Source organism: Equus quagga, chromosome 8 (assembly GCF_021613505.1).
Source record: "Equus quagga isolate Etosha38 chromosome 8, UCLA_HA_Equagga_1.0, whole genome shotgun sequence".
Lineage (NCBI taxonomy): Eukaryota > Metazoa > Chordata > Mammalia > Perissodactyla > Equidae > Equus > Equus quagga.
Window position 1 is genome coordinate 59414710 of NC_060274.1, and position 14219 is coordinate 59428928.

Here is a 14219-nt window from a genome sequence, read left to right on the forward strand (position 1 = left end):
TTGGTCCCATGGAGGTCTCAGCTTGCCCTTGACAAGAGCAGTTTCACTGGGGGAGGGAAACCCAATTGTTGTGTGTTGAAGAATGAATGTGAGGTGAAGAAATGGAAACAGAGTTATAGGCAACCCTTTTGAAAGATTTTGCTGTGAAGCAGAGTAGAGAAGCCATAAAGGGAAGGAAATGTGGGACCAAGAGAGATTTTTTGTGTGTGCGTGTGTGTTTAAAGATGGGAGATTTTAAAGCTATTTGTTTGCTGATGGAGACAATTCATTAGGGTAGGAGATGGTGACATGCAGGAGGGGAGTTAAGGAAAGCAATGAGGCCCTTGAGGAGGAGACTGAATCCAGTGCACAAGGGTAGAGACTGAAAATTGAGGGTAAAGTCCTGTCATCTCCCTCACAGAAGAGAAAAAGGAGGTGGGAGCAGAGGAGCAGGCAAAGAAGATGAGGGAGGTTCCAGCTGATGCTTCTGTTTTCTTACTGGCATTCAAAGCCTAGGACAGAGTAAAATAGTTATATCACCCCCAATTCCTATGTCTCATAACAATATTTTTAGTGCCCTTATATGTAAATCAAAACATGACAATTTATAACATTGTGAAACTTTCCATAGATATAAATTCACAAAGAAAAACAAATTTCTTGGTCAAAGCATGCATGCAAATGTTTTCATTATAAGTACATTCTAGTCAACCATATTTAGAATTAAATATAAAAGAACCAAAAGTATTCTATAATTATGATTGTAGATATAATTACTTACATTTGGAATCTGCTTGCTTGAGTAGCCCAGGTAATTAGAATGTTCTGTTAAACAGGCTGAGGTTTAAACGGATACAGGACCAAGTGATTTGCACAGAGAACAATTTCCATGGCCAGAGAACTGCATTCTTAACCTGGGCCAGGTATTTCAAAACATGCTGTTTGGGTCATAAGGGAGCACAGGGAGCGGGTGGAATGGGTAGGGAGGGAAACATTACGGATGACTTTGTGCAAACTCATCACCACTGTTGGAAAAACAACTCAAAACCACGACCAAGTCAGTAACATTATCTTTAGCCTATAGAGAGCAGTACATTTTTTGGCTGACTATCGTCCTCAATTAGTTATCTTATTGTTACATAATGTGTTTCCTTAAGAAGACTCACAGAGCCCTACTCAAATCATTCCATTTGTCTTCATAGCATTCTGAAGCTGAGGGCAGAAGGGAAGTTGTTTAGATCAGTAATGTCCAACAGGACTATAACATGAGCCACAAATGTAATTAAAAAGTTTTCTCTAGTAGCTACATTTTTTAAAAAAGTAAAAAGAAATAGGTAAAATTATTTTGAATGTTATATTTTATTTAAGCCAATATATCTAAAATATTGTCATTTCAAAATGTAATGAATATAAAAAAATTGTTCGTGACGTCTTTTCCATTCTTCTGTTGGTACTATGTCTTTGAAATCTGGCGTGCATTTCACGCTTAGAACACATCTCAATTTGGACCAGCCACATTTCAAGTACCCACAGTAGCCACATGGCATCTCAATTCTAGAGAATGATGGAAATGGTGATGGTCACAGAATCCAAAGTCCAGGCTCTGTTACAAGGTAGTTTAATGTGAGTCAGAGTTTGTCATTGTCCTGCTCAAAATTCTCCCAAGACTTCTCGTCACTCCTACAACAACAGCTAAACTCTTACCTATGAGGCTGAACATGATGCAGCCCTGCTTCCCTTACCAACTTTATGACCTACCAATTTCCCTCTCGCTCATTCTGCACCCACCCCTGCCCCCACCCTACCTCCTACCTACCTGCCTTCCTCCTCTTTCAGCCTGGAATGCATCTTCTCATGCCCAGTCCCTAAATTCATTCAGGTTTTTGCTGAAATGTCATGTCAGGTAGGCCTATGATCTAAAGTAGTTGTCCTCTCTGGTCACTCTCCTGCTTTCTTTGTGTTCATTACACTACGTACTGAAAGTGTATATGCGTCTTTAAATTCGTTTACTGTCTATCTTCCCCACTGGACGTAAATTTCATGAGGTCAGGAGCATTGCTTTGGACACTGTTGGATCACCAGTACCTGGAATAATGCCTGGCACACAGCAGGTTTTTTGAATGGATGTCTGAATAGCATTATTTTTGGCAGATCATTTAGAGGGTATAGTGTTTAAGAGTGTACGCTCTGGAGTCAGACTCCTTGATGTCAAATTCCAACCTGTCTGCTTACTATCTCTATTCCTTTGAGTAACTGCTTAACTTCTTTAACTTCAGTTTTCTCATCTGAAAAATGGGCATGTTAATTTTAGCATCTATTTCATAGAGATAATGTTGTTTTGAGGATTAAATGAGATAAAGAATGTAAAGTACCTAACATAGCATCTGACCCATAATAAGCATTCAAGAAAATTTCCTACTGCTATCTGTTACACAGAGATTAAAGTGAGTGCCTTGGCTCACATACTCCTCAAACTACCTTGTCACTCCACACACATGGCTCCAGTGCATATGCTCCCATCCCTATCTCACTCACCCTTGCAGCTCCATTGGATACTGTTGGACTTTCTCTTGCTGTCTTGCGTGTCCCTAGGCTATCCTACTGCCTCTCTGCCTGCCCCCTCTCACTCTTCTCTGCTGATTCCTTTTCCTCCTTCTTTGTTTATATTCCTTCAGGCTCTCCCTTTGATGCTGGTTACCCTATGCTCACTCCTTGAGCAATCTCACCCACTCCTAGGACTTCAACTGTCATTTCTATGCTGCTAATTCCAAATCTACATCTCTAGCCCCACTTTCTCTGCTGAGCTCCAGGTCCGTATCTGCGAGTGCCCTAGAGTCATTCCATTTGGATATTCAACACTGAAATCATTCCATTTCCTCCAAACCTGCTCCTCATCTGGATTTCCTATCTTAATGAATGGCATGCCACTCACCCATTGTCCAACCCCCAAAATGCAGTATCAGTCTTGAGTCCTTCCTCTTCCATCACACAATCCAATCAATCACAATGTACTCACAAATCTGTTTTCTTCTAACCTTCCCCTGTCACCAGACCTGAATCCAGGCCAACATCATTTCCTGTCTAGATTCCAGGCTAGACTAACCAAACTTCTTAATAGGCACCTTTGTATCCATTCTTTCCTCCCTCTAATTCTTCTCCACAAAGTAACTATAGTAATCTGAATAAAAAGCAAATCTGATCGCACTAGCATGCTCAGAGCCTCATTGCTTAAAGCTCCAACGTGATGGGTAGCTCCCCATTGCCTTTAGGATAAAGTCAAATTTGGGGGATGATTTAATTACATATGTTTGAAAAGTTATACATGCATGCTTGTTATAAACAAATGAAACAGTAGTCCTTTGACATACCCTCTCCCACATCACTGTCCATTTCTTATGCTGCCACTCTCGCTCCCCAGGTGCAACCACTATCAACTATTTTAGTTGATTCCTTTGGAATGATCTCCATATCTCTAAAGAACATATTTATATTGATTTATTTTTCTTTTTGCTGAGGAAGATTCGCCCTGAGCTAACATCTGTTGCCAATCTTCCTCTATCTTTTTTTGTATGTAGGTCACTGTCACAGCATAGCCACCACCTAATGGTGTAGGTATGTGCCTGGGAACCCAACCCTGGCTGCCAAAGTGGAGCATGCCAAACTTAACCTGGAGTCAGCCCCCTATATTGATATTTAAAAAAAAATTTCAGTGACTTCCAATTCCAAACCCTATGACACCCATCACATATATGAATACTTCCCATTCCTCATCTTCTCAACACGGCCATGACCTGCATATTGTATTTGCATACTTGTACATTGCAATACTGTATTCAGTATTTGCACTGATATAACTTTGTGAATGTTATTCACATCTGAGCCACAGAGGGCCGTGAATACTTTTCCTTTCCTGTACAACTTCTGTTTTTCTTCAGTTAATAACTATCTTTTTCCTCCTGTACTTGGTTTTTGTAATAAAGTGGCTTGACTCCATTTTTTTTCCTGCTTTTTCTCCCCAAATCCCCCCAGTACATAGCTGCATATTTTAGTTGTGGGTCCTTCTAGCTGTGGCATGTTGGGACGCTGACTCAGCATGACCTGAGGAGGGGTTCCATGTCTGCACCTAGGATCCAAACCAGTGAAACCCTGGGCAGCCGAAGTGGAGCACATGAACTTAACCACTTGACCGTGGGGCTGGCCCCTGACTCCATTTTTGATGTTTGTTGACAGCTTTCAATCTCCACCCCTCTTTTCTATCTCCCCCACATGTAGGCAACAAAGATAAAAAGAACTGTGTAGGCCTTTACTTCTAAAAGCTGACGGCAATTTCAAATAGCACAGATTCTAGCCCATGCTAGGGGAATTCTCCACCATGCTGACTACCCTTTAACCATGGTAAAAGCCCCATACCACCCCCAGCCTTTGCTCATTTTCTCATCAGACGCCTGCATGAGCCCATTCCCTGCTGGGAACCCCCAGTTTAGTGTTAGCACTAAATATACCTTATTTATATTCACTGGTGGCCGCATTGTGTCTGGACGTCCAAATAAATTCCTGAGTGGGCCATCATGCTCACCTCTGCGCAGACTGATCTTTGTACTTATCATTAGTACCTCCCCAAACTTCCAAGACCCCTGGTTTTGTAAATCTCCCCTCAACACGCTTTAAATGCCACTCATTCTATTCATGTCATCTTCTGCATGGTCTTTCTCCCAGGGCCTCTGCCCTGTCCCAGTCCACCGGACTGGTTGATCTTCAGGCTTCCTTCAGAGCTATGGTCTTAGATTATTTTTTCTTCACCATCATCCTGCCTTCACATGTATTGGCACCTCATTTCTTGGATTCCATTTTCTCTTTTCTTACTTTGGTTGAACAAATCCTCTGATTGCTTCTTGAGAAACGGGCCTGTGAAGTAGTATTTTTGACTTTTAACGTCTGAAAAATCTATGTTCTAGCCTTCCACTTAATTAATAATTTGGCTGGGAAACTCTAAATTAGAAATCATTTTCTTCTACTATTTTCTAGCATTCACTGTGGCTGTCAAGAAGTCTCAAGCCACTCTGACACTTGATTCTTTTTAGAAGCCTGTTTTTCTTTTCTGAAAGTTTTAAGAATATCCTCTCTGTTCACAGGGTTCTGCAGTCTCATGAGGGTGTGTGTCAGTGCAGGTTTATTTTCATCTACTGTCTTGGGAGCTTAATATACTCTTGTAGTTTGGAAAGTCATGTCTTTTCATTCCAGGAAATTTTCTTGTATCATTTCTTTGATAATTTCCCCTCTCCATTTTCTCTATTCTCTCTTTCTGGAACCGCATTATTCAGATATTGAACTCCCTGGATTAGGCTGTACTTTTCTCATCTTTTTATCTCTTCTTTGTCCATCTTTTTGTTTTACTACCTGGAAGATTTCCTCAACTTTGTATTTTAAACTTTGTATTTTAAACTTACACTTGAAGTGTTCTTTTATACCACGATATTTTTAATATCTAAGAGTCCATGTTTGTACTCTGGTTGCTACTTTTTTTTTCTTTCCTTCTTCTTCTCCCCAAAGCCCCCCAAGCACATAGTTGTATATCCTACTTGTAGGTCCTTTTGGTTGTGGCATGTGGGACACCGCCTCAACATGGCCTGATGAGCAGTGCCATGTCTGTGCCCAGGATCTGAACCAGCGAAACTCTGGGTTGCCAAAGTGGAGCGCGTGAACTTAACCACTCGGCCATGGGGCCAGCTCCTCTTGTTGCTACTTTTAAAAACATGTATAGCATCCAGTTTTTGTTTGATGTCTGCACAAAAAGACTGCAATGTCTTGTACTATTTCACTATCTTTGAATCTCTGAAGATATTAGTAGGGTTTTTTTCTCCTGCTCAGTCTTTATTTATTCCTAGAAGCTTTCGCTGTTAGTTTGTTTTGGCCTCTATCTTTCTTATTAGAATATTCCATCAACTATCTGGAGATCCTTGGCTGTCTGTCCATATCTAGGAGAGAGGCACTAAAAAGTTTTGGGCAAGCTCAATTTACATGGTTGGGCCTGTCAACTTTGGATTTCACTGTAAGCAATCTGTTGATCAAAACTATGGGAAGAAAGTGGGGAAAGAAGGGTAGGTGTTTTGACATTCAGTTTTACACTTTCAGTAGGTTGCCTCTCAGCCTTACCAACTGCTGGCTTAGGATTCAGCTTTCTTGGGACTGACAAGTCAGTTACTACTCAGCTATTATTTTTCCAGCTTCCCAAATCGTGTTGGTGTTGTTTCTTTTTTCATTATCGATGTGTCTGTGGACTTGTGCTTTTAAAACATCTGTTCACTTTAGTTTTAGTGGGTTTTCAAGAGGAACAGAAACTACCATGAGTGTTGTCTGACATTTCTAACAGGAATTAAAATATACACGGCCCTTACTGTGTGATTGTTGAAGTGTCTCCCTCTTCTCCCTTGCTGAATTCACCAGTCTTCTTCCATATCTGTTCTATACTCAGACCTCCTTTTGGTTTCTTGAATGTGCCATGTTTTCTCTTTGCCTTCTGGTCCTCAGAAGTGTGGATCCCTCTGTGGGACCCCCTGCTTGCTGCCACACTATCTGTATGGATCTTTCAGGTCTCAGTTTAGGTGTGATTGCTCAGGGTGGACATCTCTTACCCTCAGATTAGGGTGAAATTTCCCTGCTGTAGGGTGTCCATAGCACCCAGGTCTTCCCCTATTAGAAGAAAGGTCACCTTTTATTTTCCATCACTAGTCTGTAAGCTCTGTGCAGGCAGGGACTGTGACCGTGCTCCACCTCTCTCACTGCAGTATATCCAGCTCTTAGCACAATGCCTAGGACATTTTATGTGCCCAAAATGCATTTGATGAAGAAACAAATGAAGAAAAGTGAAATTACTTGCTTATGATAAGAAAACAGAGATAGTACTGGAAACTGATTTTCTTAATCCTTTTCGTTAACCACATCAGCCTATCCCTGTTTTCTTGGTTTGTGATTGAAAGAAATCAAATAAACTTGATTAGGAAAAGGATATAACAATCCCTTAAATTTGTAGGTGAGCAGGACCAGGATCATTGTCTATCTCTAGTTTACAGATAAGGAAGCAGAAGATTGGTGATACAATACAGGTCATGAGAGAAGATTCTAGAACTGAGAATTAATATCTTCTGGCTCCTAACCCTGTTCTCTTTTTTACTGTTTGAAACACACCTAGGATGTGACGTCTTCAACCTTATTGTCTTTTACACTGCATGGGTATTTCTATGTTGTCCTCTATATCTGACTTTCATCAAATAGCTACCATCATGTTGCTATTTAAGGGACTAAATCAGTGATTCTCATGTCGTGGACATTGTACAGGAATTACCTTGGAGGCTTTTTCAATCTTTACCTCCCCTTTCCTCCTCCTGCCCCTCCAGAGCCTGCCTAGGATGTTCTAGAGTAGCCCTTTGAAAACGTTTCCCAAGTCCTATAGACTGAATATCTGTGCCCCTTTCCCCCCAAATCCATCCATTGAAACCTAATCCCCAGTGGAGGGTATTTGGAGGGTCTTTGGGAGATGATTAGGTTATGACTGTGAAGCTGTCATGAATCGGATTGGTGCCCTTATAAAAGATGCCCCAGAGAACTCCCTCACCCCTTCTACCATGGAGGACAGGGGGAGAAGTTGGCAATCTCCAACCCAGAAAAGGGTTCTCATCAGAATTCAACCATGCTGGCACCCTGATCTCAAAATTCCAGGCTCCAGAACTGCGAGAAATAAATTTCTGTTGTTTACAAGCCACCCAGTCTATTGTGTTCTCTTAGAACAGCCCAAACAGACTAAGACACCAAGTAATTTTGATATGACTCATCCACATAGGTAAGGACTATTGGATTAAACATTAATTATGACCAAACTGCATTTGATTAATCCATTACTGAAGCATGCTGCAGTGGTTCAACAAGCAATAGTTTTAGAATATTTGGTTCATTCATGCATACCAATTAAAGTAGAAAGGAGCCTCTTTTTCAAAGTCAGTTGTACGTCTTTCAATATCACACTTTTAATGTCTTCCAATTAGGTAGAGGGCTGGAATTTAGGAGTCTTTTTTTTTAATTTATATTTTATGGCAGTAACTTGGATTATAAGATTTCATAACTTTCAGGTGTACATCGTAATATATTTCGAATTCTGTGTAGATTACACCATGTTCACCACCCAAAGACTAATTGCAATCCATGGAATTTAGGAGTTTTGATTCATCCATTAACCTATTTGGGTTTGGCTGATTCCTTGAACTCTCTCTGCTTCAGAATAGTTCCTTTCTATACAATAAGGACAACCATAATTATACCCAAAGTATATCAAAAGAAAAAGAAAATGCCACACATCATGCTACAAAAATGCTTTATAAAAGAAAAGTTTTTGGTAACCAAACTGTGTCTCAATCTAAAACTGGAACCTGTGATGATCTTGGGGATAATCTCTCGGCATCTCTAGGCCCATTTCTTCGTGTAACATTGTGGTAACGATAATGTCTTGGAGTAGTATGGGTTAAAATAAGATGAGATCAATTTATAGCCTATTATAAAACCATAAGTTATTTTAGTTACATTTAAAAATTATAAATAGTCATTTTAGCTGAGGAATGTGATATGTCCAATGACACCATCAATTTAATTATCCTCTGGATACTTTTTCAGCTTATAAGCACTGGATTAGATCGGTATATGCGAGGTCTGCCTGATGGTGCAGCGGTTAAGTTCCCATGTTCCGCTTCGGCGGCCAGGGGTTTGCTGGTTTGGATCCCAGGTGCAGACATGGCACCGCTTGTCAAGCCATGCTGTGGCAGGCATCCCACATATAAAGTAGAGGAAAATGGGCATGGATGTTAGCTCAGGGCTAATCTTCCTTGAAAAAAAAAAAGGATAGGTATATGAATGCAGATGAACTGTCAAGGGCCTTGGAAAGAAAGACTAGGATGTTTTTGATAGAAGAGCTGCATTTCTGAAGTTAATTGCTCCTAACTTGTATGGACTGACCAAAAGGCATAAGGTTTTGGTTCACTAAAGTATTAGCTTCTGACCATCTTCACATCCACATGCAGAGTTCACTTACAAGACTGGCCTCTGAAGTTTAACATGATGCATTGAAATCGATAACAATCATAAATGAGGACCCTTTCTTAATGACACGTCTGTATATACACACAAGTAACACCAAAGTGTATAATTGAGTGAAATGTATCTTAGTTAGAAATGGCAGTAGATATTCTCTTATATAAACTACTGTTGTACAAATTATATAACAATGGAAAACAGGAATGAGACGCTATTATAATATTTTAGCATGGTTTAATAGGAGAGGGGAATTTAGCAGTATTTCAATGTAAACTTTGACCCTGGTAGTTCTCCAAAACTATTCTGAGCTAATTTATGCTTGACATCACTTGGATGTTTTCACAACTTCTTTGTTCTTCCTGTAGTCATTTGCAAGTAGATCAATTTATTTAGGTCCCTAGGTCTCTTGAAATATATGTTGAAAAAATATAAAATCACCTATAAAACAGTCAGACAAATATAGGTCCTATTCTTGAACAAGCCTGGGGGTTTATGTCAGCGGGGAGTGATTTCTGTAAATGTGAAAAGGACTCGAATGAGGAGTGACTAGGCAATGGACGGCTGATAGAACAGGGAGGGGAGAGACAGGGAGCCTCCATTTACCTGAGTTTGAATGCACTGGTTTCTGCAACCTTCCGTTTCCTCTCCTTTTTAATTTTAATTTGCTCTTTGTCAAGAAAAAAAAAAAAAGAACCCTTAAGACTAGACATTATCTAACAGTTGGAACATGAAAAGTCGGTGACAAGAGTTTTGGATTCCATGTACCAGTTTCACTGATGGCTCACTGGGAACTTGGTGTAGGTCATCTAAGCTTGTGCTACTTCAGTTCCTGAATATGTTCCTGGATGTGTTCAAAAGATGGAGGATAATATTTGATCCTAAAAATAATTAACTAGGGTGCCCATTTTAGCGTTTTAAGAGGATATTTAATTATGTAAGTTTCCACCACTTTAATAATTATGCCCTGACCGTATGTCTTAATCTTCATTGACGCTCTGGCTAAATTCTAAAACTTTACTTTAACGAGCATATATTTTCTCTCTTTAACTTTACTTTCCAACTCTATTCTCCACATCCTTGGCATCCTGGTTTCATAGATTTCTTTTCTCTGATAATATCTTTTTCTACTCTTTTGGGTCTGTAAATCTGCTTCTGCTTTTGCTGGTATTTTAGATTCCAATCAAATCCTCTATATTTCATCTTATTTGAATTCAGATTCATTCCCTTAAAATTTACTGCCAGCATATTAGCCTGCTATTTTTTCTTATACGGACAAGATTCATTTATAATAAAAGCAGGGGCTGGACCTGTGGTACAGCGGTTAAGTTCGCATGTTCTGCTTTGGTGGCCCGGGGTTCGCTGGTTCCGATCCTGGGTGTGGACATGGCACCACTTGGCAAGCCATGCTGTGGTAGGCATCCCACATATAAAGTAGAGGAAGATGGGCACAGATGTTAGCTCAGAGCCAGTCTCCCTCCCCAAAAAGAGGAGGATTGTTAGCTCAGGGCTAATCTTCCTCAAAAAAAAAAAAGCATAATTTGTGTATGACATGTCTAGAAATAATGTATCTTAAATTTCACATAATTTCTGTCAACAGATCTTTGTCTCTCTATCTCATTTGTATATTAATTACTCTTTTTAAATATATCTTTTAGTATATAAGGTAGGAGAGGAGAAATTTTACCATTCAATTTAGAATCAGAATTTTGCAGCTATGAATGACCCTAGAGGTCATCTAGTTCAAGTCCTTTATTATATAAATAAGGAAGTGGATAAGTCACTTACTTCTCTAAGGCCACATAACACTTAGCGATAGAGTGGGGACTAGAACCCTTGAATCTTGGGTCTACAGCCACTGTTGCTACTACTCCAGGCCTAATTAATACATGTGCACGCTTTAATTGATGAATTTGATTAAGGTCAACCCATGCTGGGTGCAGCCTCTAGGTAAGCTTATTTCTTTGTATTCAGACACTGCACCTTCAATTCAGGCCAGCCAAAACTATAACCTTGTGAACCAGAATTTCAGATGGAAAGCTGGCACAGCTCCATCTCCAACTGAAAATACATATGCCACACAGATGCTGGATAGTCATCTTTGTTTCCAAGGAAAACACACCTCTTCTCAGTAGCAGCAATATATTCTACATTCATTTGACAAACATTTATGTCCACAATGAAACAGGCATTGTACCTTTTGTAGTGTAGGGTCCTTGCCCTCAAGGAACTTACAATCTAAGCTGAAGGCAAATGTGAAACAAATAACTGTATAAAGAGTTGAGCCCCATAAGTGTACATATCCTTAAAGCATACAGTTAAAAATCTCCTTTGTATCACAGTTTCTTGCAAAATTAGCCATTTTAATATATAACCAACAAAGGAAGCAGATAAGCATATAGTGCAAAGTTGGTTATTCATAATTGCCAATTCTTTGGTCTGCTACTAACAACTGTTTCTCCTGCCAGATATACTGTTGTAATTAGGTGAAGTTTTTCAGAGGTGAGAGAGCTAAAGTTTTGGAATGGGGTAGGTTAAAATGAAGTAAATTTTATTATTTAAAAAAAATTTATTGTGGTCTAACTGGTTTATAACATTGTAAAATTTCAGTTGTACATTAATATTTGTCAAACACCATATAAATGTGCCCCTGGGGGTCGACCCCGTGGCGCAGCGGTTAATTGAGCACATTCTGCTTCGACGGCCTGGGGTTTGCCGGTTCGGATCTCAGGTGAAGACATGGCACTGCTTGGCAAGCCATGCTTTGGCAGGCATCCCACAGATAAAGTAGAGGAAGATGGGCACAGATGTTAGCTCAGGGCCACTCTTCCTCAGCAAAAAGACGAGGATTGGCAGCAGTTAGCTCAGGGCTAATCTTCCTCAAAAAAAAAAGTGCCCCTGGACCCTTTGTGCCTACCTTCCCTTTCTTCCCCCTGGTAGCCATTAAATTGTTCTCTTTGTCTGTAAGTTTGTTTATATTCCACATGTGAGTGAAATCATGAATTATTTGTCTTTCTCTGTCTGACTTATTTCTCTTAACATGATGCCCTCAAAGTCCATCTATGTAGTTGCGAATGGGACGACTATGTCTTTTCTTTATGGCTGAGTAGTATTCCATTGTATATATATATACCACATCTTTATCCAATCATCAGTCGTTAGGCACTTGGGTTGCTTCCAGGTCTTGGCTATAGTGAATAATGCTGCAATGAACATAGGCATGCAGAAGTCTCTTTGTGTTGTTGATTTCAAGTTCTTTGGATAAATACCCAGTAGTGGGATAGCTGGGTCATATGGTAGTTCTATTTTTAATTGTTTGAGAAATCTTCATACTGTTTTCCAAAGTGGCTGCACCAGTTTGCATTCCCACCAGCAGTGGATGTGGGTTCCCTTTTCTCCACGACTTTTTCAACATTTATTATGTTTTGTCTTGGTGATTATAGCCATTCTAACAGGTGTAAAATGATATCTAAGTCTAGTTTTGATTTGCATCTCCCTGATGATTAGTGATGTTGAGCATCTTTTCATGTACCTACTGGCCATCTGTATATCTTCTTTGGAAAAATGTTCATATCCTCTGCTCACTTTTTGATTGGGCTGTTTGTTTTTTTGTAGTTCAGTTGTGTGAGCTCTTTATATATTACGGAGATTAACCCCTTATCGGATATATCATTTGCAAATATTTTCTCCCATTGTTGGGTTGTTTTTTCATTTTGATCTTGGTTTCCTTTGCCTTCCAGAAGCTCTTTAGTCTGATGAAGTTCCACTTGTTTATTCTTTCTTTTGATTCCCTTGTCTGAGTGGACAACATATTTGTAAACATCCTTTTAAGGCTGATGTCAAAGAGCATACTACCTATGTTTTCTTCCAGAAGTTTTATGGTTTCAGGTCTTACCTTCAAGTCTTTGATCCATTTTGAGTCTACTCTCGTGTATGGAGAAAGATAATGATCTACTTTCGTTCTTTTGCATGAGGCTGTCTAGTTTTCCCAACATCATTTATTAAAGAGGCTTTCCTTTCTCCATTGAATGTTCTTGGCTCCTTTCAAATTTTTTATTGCGTCCATAGATGTGTGGTTTTATTTCTGGGCTTTCAATTCTGTTCCATTGATCTGTGTGCCTGCTTTTGTACCAGTACCATGTTGTTTTGATTGCTATAGCTTTGTAATATGTTTTGAAGTCAGGGATTGCAATGCCACCAGCTTTGTTCTTGTTTCTCAGGATTGCTTTGGCTATTTGGGGTCTTTTGTTGCCCCTTTTGAATTTTAAGAATCTTTGTTCTATTTCTGTGAAGAATGTCATTACGATTCTGATTGGGATTGCATTGAATCTGTAGCTTCCTTCAGGTAGTAAGCCCATTTTAACTATGTTTATTCTTCCAATCCACGTACATGGCATATCTTTCCATTTCTTTATGTCATTATCGATTTCTTTCAGTAATGTCTTATAGTTTTCCTTGGATAGGTCTTAAGTAAATATTATTATGTTTTAAGTATTTTTATTATTATAAAAGTAACGCATTCTTTGAGTAAAATTTTCAAACTATAAAGTACAAAAGAAATATCTTCTCTATTCTGAGTACACACACTTAATAGTTTTTTGTTCTTTTTTCCAGAAATTTTCTATGCATATAGAAATATATTTTTTCCCACAAATGGGTTAATGGTAAATATGTTTTCTTCACTTACTCTAGACATATTTATACATCAATTCATATTGATATATCTCATTTTTAAAAATATTTACCAACTATACCTTTGTACGCATATACCATAATTTATTCAAGCAGAAGTTGACTTTTTAAAAAGTCAGAAATACTAAATACCACAGAGGTAAAACAGAGATTTTTATATATATACATATATTTGAAACAGCCATTGCCAGAGCGAATAAGAGGACGGCCACAGACATATAGTAGTCAAGGTTTATTAAATTAATGACTATTTATTTCGTCATCATGGTGACCAGTAGCTAGAATCCATCAGTATTTTGATTGGTTGCTTTTGTCTTTTCATTCATAGCTGCTAACTTTCTCCCTAATTAACTTAAGGAAGTGGTAAAAGTCAAAGTTTTTCCTGTCTTGAGGCCACACTTGGGCTGTCTGTAATAACTAGATATGGTCACCCAGATCCAGCATCCTTGCATTTTAACTCATACTGACTTTCT